Source organism: Marmota monax, unplaced genomic scaffold (assembly GCF_021218885.2).
Source record: "Marmota monax isolate L192 unplaced genomic scaffold, Marmota_monax_Labrador192_F-V1.1 WCK01_AAM20220418_F8-fsc00017, whole genome shotgun sequence".
Classification (NCBI taxonomy): domain Eukaryota; kingdom Metazoa; phylum Chordata; class Mammalia; order Rodentia; family Sciuridae; genus Marmota; species Marmota monax.
This window is the reverse complement of record NW_026695241.1, coordinates 23,270,092-23,290,589: the sequence shown is the minus strand read 5'-3', so window position 1 is coordinate 23,290,589 and position 20,498 is coordinate 23,270,092. Positions and strand designations below refer to the sequence as shown.

The 20,498-nt window shown below is 36.5% G+C and overlaps 1 protein-coding gene across 14 annotated transcripts in view; it reads left to right on the top strand.

Annotated features, from left to right (window-relative positions):
* Sipa1l1 (signal induced proliferation associated 1 like 1) overlaps positions 1 to 20,498 on the top strand; it is a 367,512-nt gene that overhangs the window by 181,337 nt on the left and 165,677 nt on the right. For all 14 annotated transcript variants that reach the window (XM_058577710.1, XM_058577721.1, XM_058577720.1 and 11 more), the window contains one exon: positions 3,112 to 3,174. The gene's annotated coding sequence lies outside the window, so the exon portion shown is untranslated. The remainder of the gene's footprint in view (positions 1 to 3,111; positions 3,175 to 20,498) is intronic.

The following is a 20,498-nucleotide window of genomic DNA, read 5'->3' as shown; positions in this document are numbered from 1 at the left end:
TGACCTTCTAATTGTGTTTCTAAGCTGCTTATGCTACTTTCTATTCTGTATAGATTATTCAGCAGATTATGTTAAAATGCAGGACCTTATTCCTACAGATCTCTTCATCCACCCATCTGTTCCTTTTCGTTCTCCCTTGATATTGTACCACCTGCTGCCACTCCTGTGTTTATTTTCTACAGTCCTACATGTAACTTGGAAAGAGGAGTTAGGTTGCAGTGCAGACATCACTCTGTGTCCTGTGGGGGAGGGTGTTCAGGATCCTGCTGTGAACACAAGACTTGCTGTGGCATCAGTGTTTGATGTGGAGGGACAGTGAGCTATGAGAAAGCATCCACTCCATAATGTGGCCCACATTCCTGAATTCTTTATGAAAATTATTCAGATTTTTTAAATTCAAAAGAAAGACAAATGAATTATAAATGAACATTTAGATGAATTTTTCCCAAATTGAAGGTAACTATGAAAACTACCACTGAAATCCAGAGTCCAGTATTAATAGCCTGCTAGAAATCCCCCTTCTTCCTTCTCTCGGTCTGTATCTCTTTCCTCACACTACAAAGGTAGCTACTACTTAACATGGTTTTACCTATTTTTGAACTTTATGAAATGGAATCATATGGTATGGTCTCTTGTGTCTGGCTTCTTTGTTTCAACATGATGTTGATGAGACATAAAGTTCACTAGTAGTATATTGTTATGGTTCATTTACTTTCTTTGCCAGATAGCAGGCGACATGACAGCCTGTGAACTGTCAGTTTTTATAAATAAAGTTTTATTGGAACAGCCATACTATCTTATGGCTGCCTTTGTACTTCAAAGGTAGTCTGGGAAGATATCACAAAGAGCAGAGATCTTGTGGCCCACAAAGCCTAAAATATTTGCTCTCTAGCTCTTTATGGAAGAAGTTTGCTTATTCCTGTTAGTGTACTATTGCATCACATGAATATTCCAGTTTGTTACCAGTGTTTGATTTTTTTACTACTATTTCTTTGAAAATTATTGTAAGTGCCTTATGGACCTGGGTATGTGCATTCCTAAGAGGCATTTACCCAGGATCACAGGGTATGCTTCTATGGTACTTTATTAGTACACTTTATTTGTCAAACAGTTTTCCAATTTATTCTCCCACTAGTAGTGTATGAGAATTGAATGATTCTACATCCTTGGACTTGATGATGTCAGATTATTAAGTTTACATATTTTGGTGAATATGTAATTTTATCTCATTGTAGTCTTTTTGGTACCAGGGATTAAACTTGGATACTTATTAAGCACTGAGCCACATCCCCAGCCATTTTTATTTTTGAGACAGGGTCTCGCCAAGTTGCTTACGGCCTATGTTGCTGAGGCTAGCTTTGAACTTGTGATCCTTCTGCCTCAGCCTCCTCAGCCACTGGGATTAATAGGCAAGTGCCACCATGCCTGGCTCATTGTAGTTTTAATTTGTATTTTGATGGTGATACATGAGGTTGACTACATTTTCATATGTTTATTACCTCTTTTGATATCCTGTTTTTGTTGCCTATCCTTATTTTTATTATTCTGTGGGAGTTCTTACTATATTATAAATGAGCTCTTTGTATATATACATTCTAAATATTTTCTCTTAAGCTTATAGCTTTCCTCTTTTGTGGCTGTTCAAACTTTAAAATATTTTTTAATGAAATATAGGTAATGCAATAACATGGTCAAATCTCTCACGTACCAAGGGAGGTACAGTTATATAAGTATTTATAGGTAAACGGACAGTTATCCTCAGCCTTGTCAAGATACAACCATCACCAGGAAACACTACTTTCTTGAAGATTAGTTGAATTTTTGTGTTTGGGCCTGGGAATGTGGCTCAGTGAGTGCTTGCCTAACATTTACAAGACTCTGGGTTTGATGCCCAGTACATATGTATGGGCACCACCACCACTACCATCATCATCTTTTGTTTTTCAGTTACTTTTAATTGAGAATGTAGTTTGCTTTTTTTTTTTAATTTACTTTTTATTAAGAGATGAGGGTCTCAATATATTACTTATACTGACCTTGAACTTCTGGGCTCAAGTGATCCTCCTGCCTCAGACTGCTGAGTGGAGAGCCACTATGCTGGATCCTGCTGTACTGTTATTTGTCCTGGGGTCTAGACAAGGGCAAAGTTCTCATATTTCACTTGTGAATATTAAAAGCAATGCCAGGGTCTCAAGAGACTTCCCTTGTATGGGTGTGTTTGTTTAGCATTCCATGGTATGCTGAATATTCAAAGATTTTATGAAGTAAGATATCAGTGTCAAATACTTGAATCAAATATGTGCATTTTTAAATGCTGAGAACTATTTCCTTAGATCCTTGAGTTCAGAGATTTAGAAATTGAAGCTGATTTATCTAGCTTTAAGTTGCATTAGGTTGAAAAGGTTAATTGCATATTGTAGAAGGAAGATTGTGATTTTTTAAAATTTCCTTTGTTTTTTAAATTATTTTAAAGTTGTTGATGGACCTTTATTTTATTCATTTATTTATAAATGGTACTGAGAATTGAACCCAGTGTCTCACACATTGAGGCAAGTGCTCTACCACTGAGCCACAATCCCAGCCATTTCCTTGTGTTTTATTTGAGGGTTTTAAAAATTTTTAATAACTACATGAAACTGACTATGGTGGCGTATGTCCATATTCCCAGCTGTTGGGGAAGCTAAGGCGGGAGGATATTGATTTTAAGGCCAACCTGTACAACTTAGTGAGATCCTGTCTCAAAAATAAATAAATAAACAAATGCTATGTGATATTTGAGGTTTACTTAATAATCTGTTTTTTTCCTTCTTTGATTTTTAGTTTTGTAGATAACCTTCCAGGCAATATCACTTGATTAATATAGATTTTGTTTTGTTTTTTGACAGTCACATCTATAATTGATGCTGGTGATCTTGACTTCATAATATTTAGAGATACTCTAATACTGCAGACATTGTCTCTCATGTCTAATTTAACTGCAGCTACATCTTTCAGAAAGGCTAGTTGGTCTCATGCAGAATAGAGTTAAAGCTTTTTGTCAAAGTTATGCAACCAGTATATCTTAGTGAAATATCTCATGTTCCTTAAAACTCTTTCCTTTCTTTTTTCCAGGTTATACATTATTGGTGTGGATGCAGTTGTCTTAAGTTTCTGTAGCCATGACACGTGAATACAGTAAGTATACTTGGGTACTTACAAAGTGTTCACTCTGTGTTTTAAATTTCTTCCTCTTACACTTTCTTCTTCCCTCCCAGGGCCTCACACATGCTAGGCAAATGTACTACCATGGAGCTTTACCCCTAGTCCCTGTGTTAAGTTTCTGAGTGGAGAAGTCGAAATAAAGAAACAATATTTTTTTAAAAATCAACTTTAAAAAAAAAATCTACTTTTCTCAAAGAAATCAATTAATTTGGTCATTTGTTATTTTTTTTAATATTTATTTTTTAGTTGTAGTTGGACACAATACCTTTATTTTATTTGTTTATTTTTACGTAGTGCTGAGGATTGAATGCATGTACTAGGCAAGCATTCTACTGCTGAGCCACAACTCCAGCCCTGGTCATTTGTTTTTTTGAGTTTTTAGTTTTATATGCAAATATATAACAAGAGTGTTTTATTTTATGTTCTGGCACACATATTATTGCTCAGGCCATTCCTATAAGTGCCAAATAATTAAACAAATAAGCAAATACTATATGATGTTTGAGATGCACATGAGGATTATATCTATATCATGCATCCTGTCATTCTCTGTGATGGGTTAAAGAACGACTGCAGTTCAAGGGTGGACCCTGATAAGGGGCAGCTTTGACTCATTAACTCTGGTTACATCAGCTGATCTTGGGTGTTACCTGGTGGGGGTTGGTTTCCTGAATGGTCCTGTGATACTATTCTAGCCAGTGGGATCTCAGGGCAAGTTTGCCTGCAACTTCTGGCAAAGTTCTTCTCATATTTATGGTAGATCTACAGGAAGATACTGCCTCTTTCTTCTGGATGTTGTGTGCTGTTGCAAGGTCTGGCATGGCTTTAACCTTCTGGCCTCCAGCCTGAGCAAGAAGCCACACACAGGGTGGAGGACAGGGTCCAGAATCACTGGGAAGCCTGCGCTTTCTCAGGATGTCCAAGTTTTTGAGCCAATATATTTCCTTTTTGTTTAAGCCAGTTTGAGTTGAGAGCCAAAACATTCGAAGTGATTCACTTAATCTCCATTTTATTTTTAGTAATCCGTTAGTTTCTCCCTAGGGAATGTGGGAGTAATTGCAAAGTGAGGCAAAATAATACCATTAAATTAAACTGGCACAGCGTGTTGGTGTTGACTGGCATCTTCTTCATGCTTAACAGTTAGCAGGTAGTGATTTAGTGTTCAGAGACATGAGAATAAAATACATCATTTTTAGGTTCTCTCTTGTTTCTCCTCAGAAGGTCTTGTGTCTTCTCAGTTCTCTGGGCTACGAATACTGAGAAAGGTCTTGGACCACAAGCATAGAACCATCACCTCAGAAACTGCATGTTTGGCACTGCAGACCTAGTCTCTGTGTTTTCTTAGAACAATCTATACTCACTTCTAATTCCTAATTTATTTTTGTTCTTCAAAAATTAATAGGAATATCTCAAACATAAAACTTATATAAGGAACAACATAACAAATATCCATATATACCTTCCTCCCAACACACTAGAGAAATTGAAAGTTTGCCAATTCTGCTGAAGGATTGAAAACTTAGGTGGTCTGCCTTAACAATAGTTCCCTTTCTCTCCCCACTAGGAGCCACTTTCCTGGTTTTAGTCTTTATTATTCTCATGCATTCTTGTGCTTATATTACATGTATTTTTGATTTTTGATGCTTTTTAGTATCAGGTATAAGTAGATGCTATGTGCATATGTTGTTTAAGATCAAAGGGAGTTTAGAGTAAATTCAGGGTCACTGAAAGAGGCTCTACGTTTCTTAGACAAAGATCTGTTATTAAGTATCCCAGTGATCTATATAAAATGTTTTAGATTTCAAATGTTTGATGAATTTGAATCAATATGCTGACAGCTTTTCATCTTACTTGCTGGTGCTTTCTGGGCTGCTTAGTCTGGTACTCATTTCATTTTCAGCACCCACTTCTGCATTCTGTGTAGGTTTGGAATATACGGGATACTTTTAGACCAACCTGTCATCAGTGAGCTTTTCAGAGTGTTGACTGCTGTTGCCTTTAAATAGCTTTGTTTATCCTGTGTACAGAATTCATATTTTTGGTAAATTTAATGATGAATCCATTTAATACATCTTTTTTTTGTATTAAGACATTCAGCTACCAGGACTGTAGAACTTAGTTCTGTGCTAAATTTGCCAGTTCGTTTTTCTGTTACTTGTATTGGTGGCAGTGGTTACATTGGAAACACCACTCCTGTGAACTGACTGAAGTTGAACCTTGAAACTGTGCCTGGTCCTGGGAGCCTTCTCAGAAGTCTTTGATGTACCCTTATTTCCTCTGTGACCCAATATTGAATCTTAGAGATTATGTTGTGTCATTCTTGTCTGAAATGTATCTAAAGGCATTTAACTTCTGCATTCAAAACACTCATTCTTTTACTGTTGGAGGATTTATATTACCCTTTGTTCTTGTTTGGAATGTTGCCCACAGGAAACTAAATGGTCAGTTCCTTCAGAAATTGTTAATTCTTTCAACTTGAAAGCATAGTTACTGATAAAGTGTTAAGAAAGAGTTAAGGCAATTGAGAGTATTTCCAGTTTCTCCATGGTATTGTTTTGTTGTTGTTGTTGTTTAAATGTTTAACATTTGAGAGAAAATAAAAAAAAATCTCAAGATTTTTTTCTTCTTAATTCATATATATCAGATTTTGGGTTATGTGCCTTTTCTCCTGCATGTTGTTATTGTTGTTAAAATAATGGGTTCTTTTAAAATTTTTATTTAAATGTAACTGTCTGTAGCTTTTTTTCCCATATTGTGGATGCAGAATCTTAAATTAAAATGTTGTCCATATTAGATTTTTAGCTCCCAAATGGAAACACCCAATCTGTGAGACCCCGGTGAAAGGACTACTAAATCTCTAGCATTGGGTGGCAATGTGCTGTGTGCAAAATAGACATCAAGTCAGATAGAGGCAAGACACTTAAGTTACAATCTTTTAGTGTGCCTTATGTCCATTTTCTTATTTAAAAAACTTCAAAGTTGGGCTGGGGTTGTGGCTCAGTGGTAGAGCACTTGCATAGCACTCTTGAGGCACTGGGTTTGATCCCCAGTACTACATAAAACTAAATAAACAAAGCTATTGTGTCCATCTACAACTAAAAATATTTTTAAAACTTACAGTTTTTAAGGGAAAAAAGCCTATTGAACATTTTCTTAGAAAAATCAGTTCAGTTCATTGCTCTTACTCTATTTTTGTTTCCTGTACCATGGTGTCTTCCTTTTTTTTTTTTTTTTTTTTTTAACCTCACAATGAAGCACTGCCTTTGTAGGGATGACCTCTTGGACTGAGTGCGCTTCTAGACAGTGACTCAGATCTGTAATTAGGTCCTGCTCTCCTCCCCCTTGTTGATTTGAAAGCATTGACCATAGACCATTTAGTCTGGGAAAGCAATACATGAATCATCTGAATTGGCACAAATTATCTGGAATGCTTTCTGCCTTTTATTCTGTCATTGAGAGAATTGGAAAAGGAGACTTATTCTTTTGAGCTTAAAGTAGTATAGAAGGTAAACATACACTGGTGAAAGTAGATTTCTTCCCCAGATAGAATAAAAAGCAGTAAAATATTTGATGTTTATAAGCTGCTCTGATTTCCCAGGTCTTTTAGATGATTCTTGCATGTTTTATACTCTTTCCTCCATGAGGAGTGGGAACGTTGCCTATCTCCCAGCTCCTGTCTAGTGCCCTCTATACCTGTCTGAAGCCAGATATGGGGCTGCCTTGCCACCTGGAGCTGGTCTGACCCTCCTCCCACAACTGAGGCAGCACTTGTGTGTGTCTGTTTTGCTTCCTTTTGACATTACATTCATTAGTATCTCTCATATTTCTTATTTTTTTCCTTTGCTTTCTCAAAATGATGGGTCCACATACTTATCAAGACCTATTAGTGAAGTGAATGAAAGTCATTTTTGTGTGTGTTCACTAATAAATTGAAAGTGTTTTATTTATATATTTTAGAAGGTCAAGAATTTTATTTGTTTCAAATTTTTCTGTAGCAAATCTTTGAAATGATCATATCCATTCTAAGGTTGAAGGTATTGATAAGTCACTCAGGGATTGGGATAAAGTAAAGGCTTTTTCTAGATAGTAGGGAGAGTAAGCCTTTTAATTAGTTCTTTTCTTCGGATGTATTAAAGGTTTTCCCCAATACTTATTATTTCTTACTGTGTCTACTCTGAAGAGAAAAGGATAAGCAGATTTATCTATTCAGTTGATAAAAAACAAATGAATTTCCAACATGTAATCAGAGTTGACTTTTTAGTATGTGGATAAATCTTCATTTTCATGTAGGAATATATGTGGGTGGGCATCTCAGAGGAATGCATCTTTTGGCACGGAGCAGAAATGAGCCATAGCTGGCTGTGTAATTTTGTGTTTTGTGGGCATAACTGCTGTCCTGTGATGTGGGAGTATGTGCAATACCCTGAGTTAAGTTGTCTTTGTTAGTCCAGAGCATTGCTGTTTGTTAGACTTTGTTCCACTTGTTCTGGACTCTGTGAAAATAAGATATTCAAATTATGAAATTATTGTTAGCATCTGCTAAGTTAAAAGACTTTGCATTGAGTTTCTAATAAACTGGCAAAATAATTTTTTTCTCAGTGAATATGCTTGATAAGATTCCTTATTAGGTAGGTAAGATCTTTTGCCAAGAGTGTGGTAGCTCACCCCTATAATCCCAGCAACTCCTGAAGCTGAGGCAGGAACATTGCTAGTTTGATGACAACCTGGGCAAATTATTGAGATCCTGACTCAAAATAAAAAATAAAAAGAACTGGGGATGTAGTTCAGTGGTAGAGCACCCCTGAGCTCCATCCCCAGTACTGGAAAAATAAAACAACTTTTCTCTAATAGAAATCATAAGACCTTTATATTAGGGATTTAGGCTGCATAAGAGCTTATTCACTAAAAACTGTGACTCTTTTTGTCATATGAACTTGTATAGTGCCCAGTTAACCTTTCACTCAACTCTTCCATTGCAATTAGGAGCCACAGGGCCAAATGTCACTACCAAAACCAAACCACCTAAACTTGCTACCGTGAGTTTGCATGTTGGGTTAATAATTGGGTCATTGGCCAACATACAACAGAAACACGTGAAATGTTTGCCTGTAGTGGGGATTTAACTTCACTGCATAGTGTCTAGGTTACTTGGGTAAATTATTTCTGCATGGCAGTGGATATCTCTTGTTAATGGGTATGGTGACTGCAAGACTTCAGTCAAGAATTCCAAAATTTTTAATGGGTAGAAAAATATCTAAGGGAGTTTAATGTTTGATCAAATCTTATTCCTGCCAGTAACAGATGCCTTCTCAATTTTCTGAATGAATGCTAATCCCTGATTAAAGCTTCCTATTCTCATTTTTAAGAATTTCCTTCCCAGACCAATTAAATAGAATTACTTTGGTCTCTGGAGTTTGGTGTCCTCTCTGTAATATGGAAAGCCCCCTACTAAACAGTGTGAGCAGATAGACCATCTGTCTCTATTTTGTCTGAATATTTGGCCTCATTCCTAAAATTTGATGATATTCCCATTATATTATGACTACTCTGTGGTCTCATTTTAAAGATGGAGAAACCAGTGTCTGTCCATCTATTCTGCATATGTATAGAGTCTGTTGGCTGTAAAGATTCAGACCATGGCTCAGCATTCGTTGTTGTTATAATTTGATTCTTTAATTGTACTTTGATGAGCATTTGGAATAACATCTATTCAGTTATATTTATTCAAAGCATTGAGGAAATTTCAGTTAACACTCTGATTTCAGCAAATTTTAAGATTAATTTTTACAAAAATGATGCATGCTTGTAAAAAATGTAGGAAATGCAGATACAACACAGTGAAAATGAAAAACATGTATAATTTTTCCATCAGAAATAGCCATTATTAACTCTGGCTAATGCATGCTCATAGAACACAAAGCATATCATTAAAAGGTATGTGTAGGGGGCACACCAATTATTAATAAAGGGCTGGCTGGAGGCAATGGCAGCTAGAGACTCTTAAATAACTGTATAAGGAATGTTTTAATCTTAGTATCTTCAGAACTGCAAGCATGTTCTTCCTACTGGCTGTAACATTTGTATCATAGGATAAAGTGTCTTCCAAATAAGAAATTGGGCTCTGCATTATGCTAGCTAACTTTTGTTGTCATGGATATTTTTAGGGAAAGATGTTCTATTGCAGGGTACATTTCTCTGTGTAAATGTGAAGTTTGTTTTTGTTTTTCTAAGTGAAGACATCACACAAAATAAGCAACCATGTAAAAAGAGGAGAATAACATAGTTTTTTTTTAAAAAAAGTCCTCTGCTCCCATGATACATAGCAGAGAAAAGTCAAGTCACCAAAGTCACCTAACTATCAAGGGATAATTGGATGTCATGGTACCCCTTAGATTTTAAAAGTTTTTTCTAATATGGTATATCTATCCCTTGCACCATTCTATCCAATGTGCTACTTCTCCTTGGTGCTTCCTCCTCTTGTCCTGTTAAAGCTTCAGGTAACTTAACAATGCTTCATTGTAAAACTCTTGAATTCTACACTAGCTCATCTATTCCACTAGCATTCTGTCATGCTTCAATTTGTGACAGTTTCTGTTATTGTCTGGTTTTCAAATCATCCCATTGCAAACATTCATGTTAGCAACAGACATTCCCTTGATCGGAAAGTATTTGTCCTTAGTGGTGTTTTGATAGTTTTTGAACATTTGTTTGCTGACCTCCTTCTCTGATACTGAAAATAACTTGGTATGCCACAGCCCTCTTAACTTCCAGTGGGCTTCTTTTAAGTGTCTGAGGCATTCTCCATGAGCAGTGATGCACTTCAACCAGTTGGCCAGTAATGACCCCTGCAGTTTCTGGTCCTGAAGCCATTGTGGTGTAAACAGAGAAAATGATGAGGGCTTTGTCCCTGCCCTCTCTTCCAAGTAAAGAGTGCACAAATTGTTTTAAAGAAAGTCTGCATTTTGTGGTGTCACTCAGATTCAGAGCCATATTCATTTAGATTTTAGCCTGGAATTTTTTTTGGAAACTCCACCCTTTGAAGAAAGCAAAGATTTTTAAAAGAATGTGTTTCAGCAGCTGTTAATGTTAGTAAGAACATAGCACTAACTTTGAAGATTCTTTGCTGTTTGCTGTTTGCTGGGGTTCACTTTTGAAATTGCTGTCTTTTCCACTGACAGAGTGATTTAAATTGCATCAGGCAAATATTGCTAAGTTTTAAATTATTTTTATAACATTATTGGAAAATGCTTAAATTTTGAGTCACTGGTGTTAATAATGTGTTTAGTTCTAAGCACCAAATGGAGATCTTAGCATTAAATGGTTGAAGAAAACAATTTTTTGTTTTCAAAATATTATTGTTAATTAATAGTAATTATATCTTTCATGCCTATTTTTCTGCATGTGTGACTTCCAGAGAAATAAAGGTTTTGTATGATCATGTTCAATAGTTTTGAACTCTTTGTTATTTTATCAGTGTATTGATTGGTTTTGTTGTACAGCCTGTTGTTATTTTATTTCAGTTAACTATTCTGAACCCTAACAGTAGCTGCTTTAAATTAAGGACCCTGACCATCCTTTTCCTTTGCTGATTGCAGAAGTTTGGCCTTCTAAGTGAAGAATAGAAGTTAGACCAAGTTCAAAGAATGAAGTGGTGGAAGGAACCTGGAAAGAACAGAGAAAAGCTTTTGTTCATGGGAAGAATTTATAGCCTAAAAAAGTAATAGCTGTCATTATTGCTCCTTTAAGTGTGTTTATGGTGACCTGAGTCTCACCAGATGGATACTTTTCTGATCAAGGTCTGAGGGTGGCTTTTGAACAGTAGACCGCTTGTCAGTGTTTGACTTTTTTCACAGTAGATTCTTGGTTAATAGAAAGTTTGAATGAATTGCTTGCTGGCTTCTTAACTGCAGAAAAATATAGGGCCCATGCTTTCTTAAAAATAATTTCCTATCCAATAAACCCCACCTTGATTAATTCTGTGAGGAAACTATGAGATAAATAAGCTGAGCTGAAAAACAACAACAACAACAACAACAAAACAAAACCCAAAACTCTTCTTCCTTACTATTTACATTAGGATGTCTCTAGAAGAGTAAGAAATTATTTTCTATAAAGATTTCAAGATTAGAGTTTGACGAGTTGGTATAGCTATTAGCTTTTTTTGGTCTTCCGTGAATTGATTGAATTAAATTTTGTTGTGAAATTGCCACATTCTTTGAGATTTTTGGAATCATCTAGAGGTGAAACCACAGCTTAGAATAATTACTGTAGGAATAATCCTCTCACCTGGCACAGAGGGCCATCATCCTTGCAAGGAAGGCAGATGAACCTGTGAAGTTTGGCAGGACAGGGCCTGGATTCCTGAGTGTTCTCTTCTGCCTTCTCTAATTTTCTACTTGAGATCTATCTGTCCTTAAGGCCAGGTCTCAGCTTCTTCATCAAGTTCTCTTTCTTTCTGGTATAGGTAAGGCAGGGTCATGGAGCTTTTTTGAAGCATTTGTGTCTGTTTTTTGGTTATTTTTGCACAACAGGACAGAATAGACCTATCTCTGGAAGTTTCAATGCTTGACAACCGAAAAAGAAAAAGAAAAGAAGGAAAGAAAATCTGGTTTCTTTAGCAGTTATGGTCCTTGTTTCTCAGGTCCTTTAACACTAGCTGCAGTCATGCTGTGTTGCTTTCAAATCTGGGAGAACACAGTAGTCTACAAAATAGCTTCTCAGCTATCATTTCTCATCTACTTCAGCATAAGAGAAGAGGTAACAATACTTATTTTGTTACTTTTTCCTCCAAGAGCAGAGGGCTTTGTTGTTTTTCATGTCACCTTTGTAAGGCCATGTGGTCTTTTTGGAAAACATCTGTGCACAGCTTGCTTAGGGATGCTCTCTGCAGTCCTTCCCACTTTTAAAACAACGAGATAAGGAGTTTAAAAATGTTTGCAAGTGAACTATCCTGTGTCATACGGGATAGGGGCACTGTCATTACTGTTATTCTATGCCTGAGCTGCCCAGTGTCTGTCTTCTGTTTACTTCATAACCTCCCTCTGAAAACCAGCTATTCTTAACAATATTGCTTCCAGGGAATGATTTTTTTCTCGACTAGACCAGCTTTTACCTGCTTGGTCCTTTTACAAAGGAAAAGTATTTGACATTGAACAAATGTGTCATATATTACATGAAAATGAGTTGTTGGTATTCTCTAATATTTACAAACAGAAGAGTCTTTACCCTTCATTTTCAGCAGTAAGTTTCTGTTAGCAATGACCATGAAGTTCTTGACCAAAAGAAAAACAACTGGCTTTCGTAATGACTATTTCTGAGCATCTCAATCTAACTTCTTAGAGAGGGGACCATTTCTTTGAAAGATAGACTTGGCAGCTTTTGTTGAGCTTTTATGTAGAATAATGCCTATTATTTTGTGATTTAACTCTTGATCCTCAGGCTTTTCAGTGTGTACCTATTGATGTGAAGACTGTTCTTATGGAGAGATGTGTGACCAGGACCACAGGAAATAGAATTTGCAGGGAGAACTAAAGGAGGAAAGACGTTTCCATCCCCTTTCTGAGGGATTAAATATTTTGCTGGGCTGAAGAGTGGAATTGTGTTTGTGTGTGTGAAGTCAGCAACACCCTGTGGGAGAAGAGAAGCTGCTTCTGCTGCATGATGCTCCTCTGTGAGCATGCCTCGTGCAGCGAACGGTGCCATCTCATATTTGGAAGTGGGCCTGTAACTGCTTCTGCAGCAGCTTCTCATCAGAAATGCTTTCTTGCATTTCATACTAAACCTGTGTTGACTCTGATGGGAAGCTCTAAAATATAATCTCTTGGAGATCTGACATTGGTCGAGATTGGTCAGTTGTTTACATTGACAGGCCTCTTGGAATTGTTTCAGAACTCTAATCGCTTGCTGTCAGCAGCTTGTCCCACTGAGGGGAAGAGACGGCCGATTATTGCCTGTATTGTAAGACTGCCTGATTAGGGGGCATTTCAGAGCTCATGCAGTTTGCTCTTTTCTTTCTAATGTATATCAAATTCAAAATAATATGAAAGACTATGATAAAATTGATTCATAGAATTCGTTTTCAGGAATTTTGGATTTTAATAAAATACAGTGTTATAGCTAGGTCTAATAAGGAAAAAATTATATCATTCATCTTGGAAGTGATGTCCTTGCTGAATGAGAAAAAGAAATATCCAATAACGAGAAATTTTTGAGGCTGGAGGTATAGATCAGTGCTAGAATTTGTGCTTATCATGCATTTAGTACCAAATTTTTTTAAAAAAATGTTTAAATGTACATCCGTAAAATGTATAGTTCTTAAATGTTCTTAAGGTTTATGCTGTTCTAGTTATTGGCTGTTTTAAATAGGATTACTGTAGACATTTGTGTACAAGTCATTTTATGGGCATCTACTTTGATCTCTCTTGATCAAACGCCTAGGAATAGAATTGTTAAGTTATAGGGTAGGTGCCTGTTTTACTATGTTAGGACTCCCAAACTCTTTTCCCAAGGTGGTCATACCATTTTACAGTTGTACCAGCAGTTCATTTCATGAGAGTTTCAGTCACTCCATTTTTTTTTATCATCATTTGGTATTGTCAATTTTTTTAAAAAAAATTTAGCCATTAAAAGAGTATCTTATTGTGGTTTTAATTTGCTTTTTCCTGATGGCTAATAACTCTGAACATCCTTTTATGTGCTTAGTGACCATTCATATGGTCATTATCTTTTTTTTTTTTGAAGTGTCATTTCCAAGTCTTGATTGCTTTTTCCAAGTTATTATTACTGCCTTTATTGTCAATTTGTAATGTCTTTTCTGTGTATGATATATATTGTATGCAAGTGTATATAATAGATTCTAGATATGATTCCTTTGTCAGATATAGGCATTATGGATATTTTTTCTGGTCTACAGTTTGCCTATTTATTTTTTAAAATTATGTCTCAGTGAACAGAAATATTAATAATAAATCTAATTTATCAAGTATTTTTTGTGATTAGTGCTTACTGTATTATCTAAGAATCTTTACCTATTCAGTAATAAAACGTATTTTCCTTTGTTTACTTCATAAAGCTTTAAGGTTTTATCCTTTGCATTTAGGTTGATAACCCATGTCTAATTTTTTTTTTTTTTTTTTGGTACTGGGATTTGAACCCAGGAGTGCTTAGCCACTGAGCCATATCTCCAGATCATTTTATTTTATTATTTTGAGACAGGGTCTCGCTAAGTTGATTAGGGTCCAGTAAGTTGTCGAGACTGGCTTTGAACTTGTGATCCTCCTGCCTCAGCCTCCCTATCTGCTGAGATTACAGGTGTGTGCCACTCTGCCTGGCCCCATGTCTAATTTTTCTGATGTGTACCAAATGAGGCAAATGTTAAAGTTTACCTTTATTTTTTTAAAATATATATTTCTAATATAATTTGTTGAAAAGACTAACTTTTCCTGTTCAACTCATTCAGTGTCTAGCTTGAAAATTAATTGATCATGTATGTGTATTTCCCCTTCCACTGGTCTACTTGTCAGTTTTTGAGCCAATTTCACACAATTATAATATGTCTCAAAATCAGATAATTACTCTTCCATCTTCATTCTTATTTTTTAATGGCTTTGTGTATTTTAGGTCCTTTTAATTTTCATTTAATCTTTAAAATTGACTTTCTTTTTTGATTAAAAAAACCTGCTAGATCTTATTTGTTTGTATGTATGTATGTATGTATTTATTTATGGTACTAAGTATGTAGCTTTAAAGTTTCCCAGGCTGGCCTCAAACTTGCCATTCTCCTGCCTCAGATTCCTGAGTGGTGTGGATTACAGGCATGCATCACTGTGTCTGACAAGACTGCAAAATTTTAAATGAAATTTCACCTAACATATTTTTCAATTTGTGTAGAATAGACTTTTAATAATATTGAGTTTGCCATCCATGAACCTCTCCACTTAATTTCTCTTAGGATTAGTTTTCAGTATTGGAAATTTGTACATCTTTCATTAGTTATAGTAGAGATTTATAAGATATATTGGATTTTAGTCCTCATATAAATATTGTTTTTCAAATTTCATTTTATTGTTGATTTGCTAGTGTATAGATGCACAATTGCTACTTGTATATTGACCCGATATCCTGTAAACCTTCTAAATTCAGTTGATAGTTTCAATATTTTGTTGTGTGTATTTTATAAGGTTATTGACATACATAATCATGATCAATGCCCGTGAATAATGACAGTTTTACTTTTTCCTTTCTCATCTTTGTGCCTTTAAAGTCTTGTTTTCTGGCCTACCTGAGCAAACTCTAATGTTCAGTACATTGCTAACCAGGAGTGGTGAGAATAGACATCCTTGCCTTATTCCTGATCTTAGAGGGAAAAAAAAAATGTTGGTTCAGCTATGTCTAAAATTTTTACACTGTGTCTTCTGTTCTTAACACCTGTAATTTTGTGATGTGATCTCCAAGTCAATAATGCTCAGTGAACCTATTCCTGTGCTTTCTTTTGCTCTTGCTTCTCCTACTTCTTTGAAAATAACTTCTATTTTGCTGGCTTTTCTTGCCCTTCTTCTTCTTCTTCTTCTTCTTCTTCTTCTTCTTCTTCTTCTTCCTCTTCCTCTTCCTCTTCCTCCTCTTCTTCTCCTTCCTCCTCTTCTTCTTCCTCCTCCTCCTCTTCCTCCTCTTCTTCTTCCTCCTTCTTCCTCTTCTTCCTCTTCCTCCTCTTCCTCCTCTTCCTCCTCCTCTTCCTCTTCTTCCTCCTCCTCTTCCTCTTCTTCCTCCTCTTCCTCCTCCTCCTCCTCTTCCTCTTCTTCCTCCTCCTCCTTCTCCTCTTCCTCCTCCTCTTCCTCCTCCTCCTCTTCCTCCTCTTCCTCCTCCTCCTCCTCCTCCTCCCCCCCCTCCTCTTCCTCTTCCTCTCCTCTCCTCCTCTTCCTTTTAAAGAATGTAACCTTTATTTTAGTTGTTGTTTTTTTATGTGGTGCTGAGGATCAAACCCAGGGCCTCCCCAGTGCTAGGCAAGCGCTCTACCGCTGAGCCACAACCCCAGCCCCCACCATCTATTTATTCTAATATTTGTTGAGCAGGTAATGTGTGACTGACTCTGTGCAGGTTGGTAAGACCTGATCTCTGTCCCCAAAGAACTCACTGTAAAGCATGGAAAGTGCTTTGAAAGTGTGAATCGTTTCTTGGAAGGGATGGATTATTTTACCTGGTTTGGTGGAAGTAAGAGGAAAGGCCTGCCAAGGGAGATGATTGTACTGATTCTCTTTCCTCTTCCTGTGTGGTTGCCCAAGATTAGATAGTGACTCCCCTTTTTTCTTCCACCTGTGCTTACACTTATTCTCAGTAGTTGTGGTGCTATCACTCTGGGTGAAGTTTCCAAATCCAGCCACAATTGTAGTTATCAGAATTATATTGATGGCTATTGCTGCCTGCCCTGTGGGGATTTGTGTGTGAGGAGCTCTCCTAAAAGTTTTTTAGCTCTCAAAAACTTGTTTGTCTTTAGGAACTCTGGAATTTTATATGCATTTAAAACTCACAAAATGCTTTTGAATGAATGAGTTTGTTGAAAAGTTTGTTTTTTTGTTTATATACATGTCTGTATTTTGTTATAATTTTTTATTAGAAAAATTACAAAAGTAATTTTTGAATGCATTAGTTTTCCAGAATAATTTTTGTATTGGAACATTCCTATGGAGAACTTCATGTGCTGGTCAGTAGGACAGCTCTCTGACTTCTTATTGAATGCAGAGCATGTTCTGTCTTTTCCTGGGTCACAAATGTTGGGAACCTGCACTTCAAGATTCCCACCTCAGGTGTCTCATTCCATATATATATATGGAATGAGATATATAAATATAAAATCCAAATGATGTCTGTTGTCTGACTTAGTCAGATCGCCACTTCATTAAATAGCTCTGCTTATTCTTACAGAGCTCTAACACATCATCTGAGCATGGTGGCACATACCTGTAGTTCCCTTGACTCAGGAAGCTGAAGCAGGAAAACTGAAAGTTAGAGGCCAGCATGGGCAACTTTGTGAGACCCCCTTCTCAAAATTTAAAAAATGAAATAAAAACAAAAGGGCTGGATATAGTGCTCAGTGGTAGAGCACTTCTGGGTTTAGTCCCCAGTACTGAACAAAACAGATAAACAAAACCAAAACTATGGACCAAAACACTTTTTTTTTAAAAAAAATAAAAAAGAAGGTACCAGTGAGGGATTATTTTTAGATAATTAAAACTATAAAATTATGTCAAATGTCTTATTGCAAATACAACAAATAGATATATAAGGCATGGCATATTTATTTCATTGGAATGAAGATGAATTAATTAAAGGCATTTTAAAAATATGCAGATTGAGCCAGGCACAATGACATGTGTCTGTAATCTCAGCAGCTTGGGAGGCTAAGGCAGAAGGATCACAGGTTTGAGGCTAGCCTCAGCAATTTTGTGAGGCATAAAGCAACTTAGAAAGACCCTGTGTCAAAATAAAAATAAAAAGGGCTGCGGATGTTGCTTAGTGGTTAAGTGCCCCTGGATTGAATCTCCAGTGTGTATACACACACGTGCCCTTTTTAGTGTGTGAGTGTGTGTGTGTGTATAATATTATGTATTTCAGGCAAATGTATCTTACTTGTTCATATCATTTTCGAAATTTCAAAGGTAAAAGCATGAAAGATAAAATGTCTTTTTAATTTAATTACCCATGGGTTTTTTTGTTTAGATTCTTAGGGTGAAGAATGTGATGATATTTATGCATCAGATCAGTGTATATGAATATGTTTTATGTTTTGTAAAAATGTAGTTATTAGAATTCCATCAATAGAAAAATTAAGTGTAATATACATGGAGGGTATCTACATTTCTAATACTGTTAATTTTGGGGGGAAAATTTGTATTCAGTGTTGTTATGGTTTGGATAACAACACTGAATACAAATGTGCCTCAGAAAAGCTCATATGGCCATGTAGGAATGTTCAAAGATGAAATGATTAGATCGTGAGAGCTATAACCTATGAGTGAATTAATCCATTTGTTGGATTAAGAACTGATTGAATTACTGGGTGGTAATTGTAGGAAGGAAGGGTGAGGCTGGAGCAAATAGTCACTGCAGATGTGCCCTGGGGAATTGTATTTTGTCCTGACTCCTGCTTCCTGGCTGCCTTGAGCCAGCTTTTCACCCCTGTGCCCTTCTGCCATGATGTCTTGCCTTACCTCAGGCCTAGAGTGATGGAATTGGCTGACCATGGACTAAACCAATGAAATCATGAACTCAAATAAACTTTTCCTTTTTAAAGTTATTAGGGATTTTTGTTACAGTGATGAAAAGCCAACGTAAGTATAAAAGTGAAATGAAAGCCATGCTTATATAGTGAGGTGTTGCTTAAACTTTATTTGACCATGAACCGTTAAGTCTTAGCCTTCATGGGTTATTATTCTTGTTTCTAATTTTAAACCCAAGTGAGCTTTTTCTGTTTTATAATCTTAGATATGATTAAAAATTTTTCACTTTTATTAAACTTAAAGAATTCAAAGTGATTCAGCATTTGAATGTTTTTAAGTTCTATAAACAGCCTTTTTCAAGGATGACCTCCCTTGATCTTCCAGAGGGCCCCACAATGAGATCTGTTTATCAGTATATTTGGATTTACTTTAATTTATTCCTGATTATTTCTTCTAAAATTTTATTTTTTTCAATTACCTTATTATCATTTGGGGGGAGACTTTTCTGGTGGGAGATTTTATTTATTTATGGTGCTGGGGATCAAACCCAGGTCCTCATGCATGCCAGGCAAGCTCTCTAACACTGAGCCACATTCCCCATCCCCTCCCGCCCCCCATTGTTTTTAAATGCCCTGAAACTGGTCCTCCTTAACCCAGGATGCTTGCCCCCATGGAGACAGAGCTATCTCACATATTTTTCCAGGTAATTCTGCTGGCAGCTATTCTAAGCCTCATGATCTCTTTTGATTCTTTCTGATGTTTTGTTTATTCTCTTTCTGCCCACATTGACTGGACAGAGTTAGATTTGAAGGTCAGCTGCAAACATTTGGTATTCCCAATCACAATTTGGCTAGTTGGGAGGGTTTCTATTTAGTTACTTGAAATAGGTCACTGGACACTTTGTATTAATCCTATAATTTAAATGGGCCATCTGTTGAGTCACTGTGGTAGTTGTTCCTTTTTTGTGAATACCAGTGTTCTAAGTTGCAGCCAAGGGTGTGAGGAAACTTTCCTAAGACACTAAAGCACTCAACAGCCAGCCCCTCTCAAATGGAGCTCACCCTTGAAGACCATTTTCTTCTTTCTTTTCCTCAATTGTGAGAATTTGGTTTTTTGACTGTGGGAGTTGAAGGTCATGTTTTTTGGAGATAATTAGGTAAAGGGGGAAGTAGGATTTGGAACAGGAAAAGTGAGGCCAAATGTTTGTGGCAATAGTGGGATTTCTTTTTGTTGAAGTTTTGGGCAAGACAAAGAGAAGTGATGGGCAGTAAACCTGATTCATGCTGGTCGGCTGCTTTATGACCATTAAAGAATTGCTCAGACTGGGTATGACGTGGGGAAGTCAGAACTCAAGGATTAAGCCAAGAGCTTAGGTTAGGTTACTCGGAATATCTGATATGTGCATTTTACTTTGTTTGTGATTCTTCTGGTAAAGTTTGAAAAGTTAGGGTCAAAGCATGGAGTCTGAAATCTGAAGGGTAATGCCATTTGGATAGAGCCTGGCTGAGGCAACACCTATAAGTGCACATATTATCTGTGAAAAAGAAAAGCCAGCTCTGTTTGGGACCCTCTTGTCTTCTCTCCTGAGGTAATACCACCTAATCCATGACTTTAAATATCATCTGTGTCTCCTTCCACCATCCATGTGATGTGAATTTGGTGTCAATATACCTTATATATAATTAGAGATATGATAAATTGTGGTATAAAGGTGTATTAAGAATTGTAATGCAAAAAAAATAATAAGAGAGCTCATGTATAATGGCATAATTTGGCGTGAACATACTTTATGTACAGAGTTACGAAAAATGGTGTTGTGAACAAATAATTATGATTGTAATGCATTCCACTATCGTCATGCATGTAAGAAAAAAAATCATCTGTGTGCCTCTGCTGTTCCCACTTAAAACAGACTTTGTTCATACTGCTTCCTTCCATCTGCCTTCCTGGTGTCTCCACCTCCACATCCAGCAGACCTCACTCATTCTGCATGGTTAGCAGAGGACTTTTCACTTATATCTAGGGTAATAAGCTAGCTCCTCCTGGTTTGCTGAGACCTTCTTGGTTAACACTGGGAGTCCTACA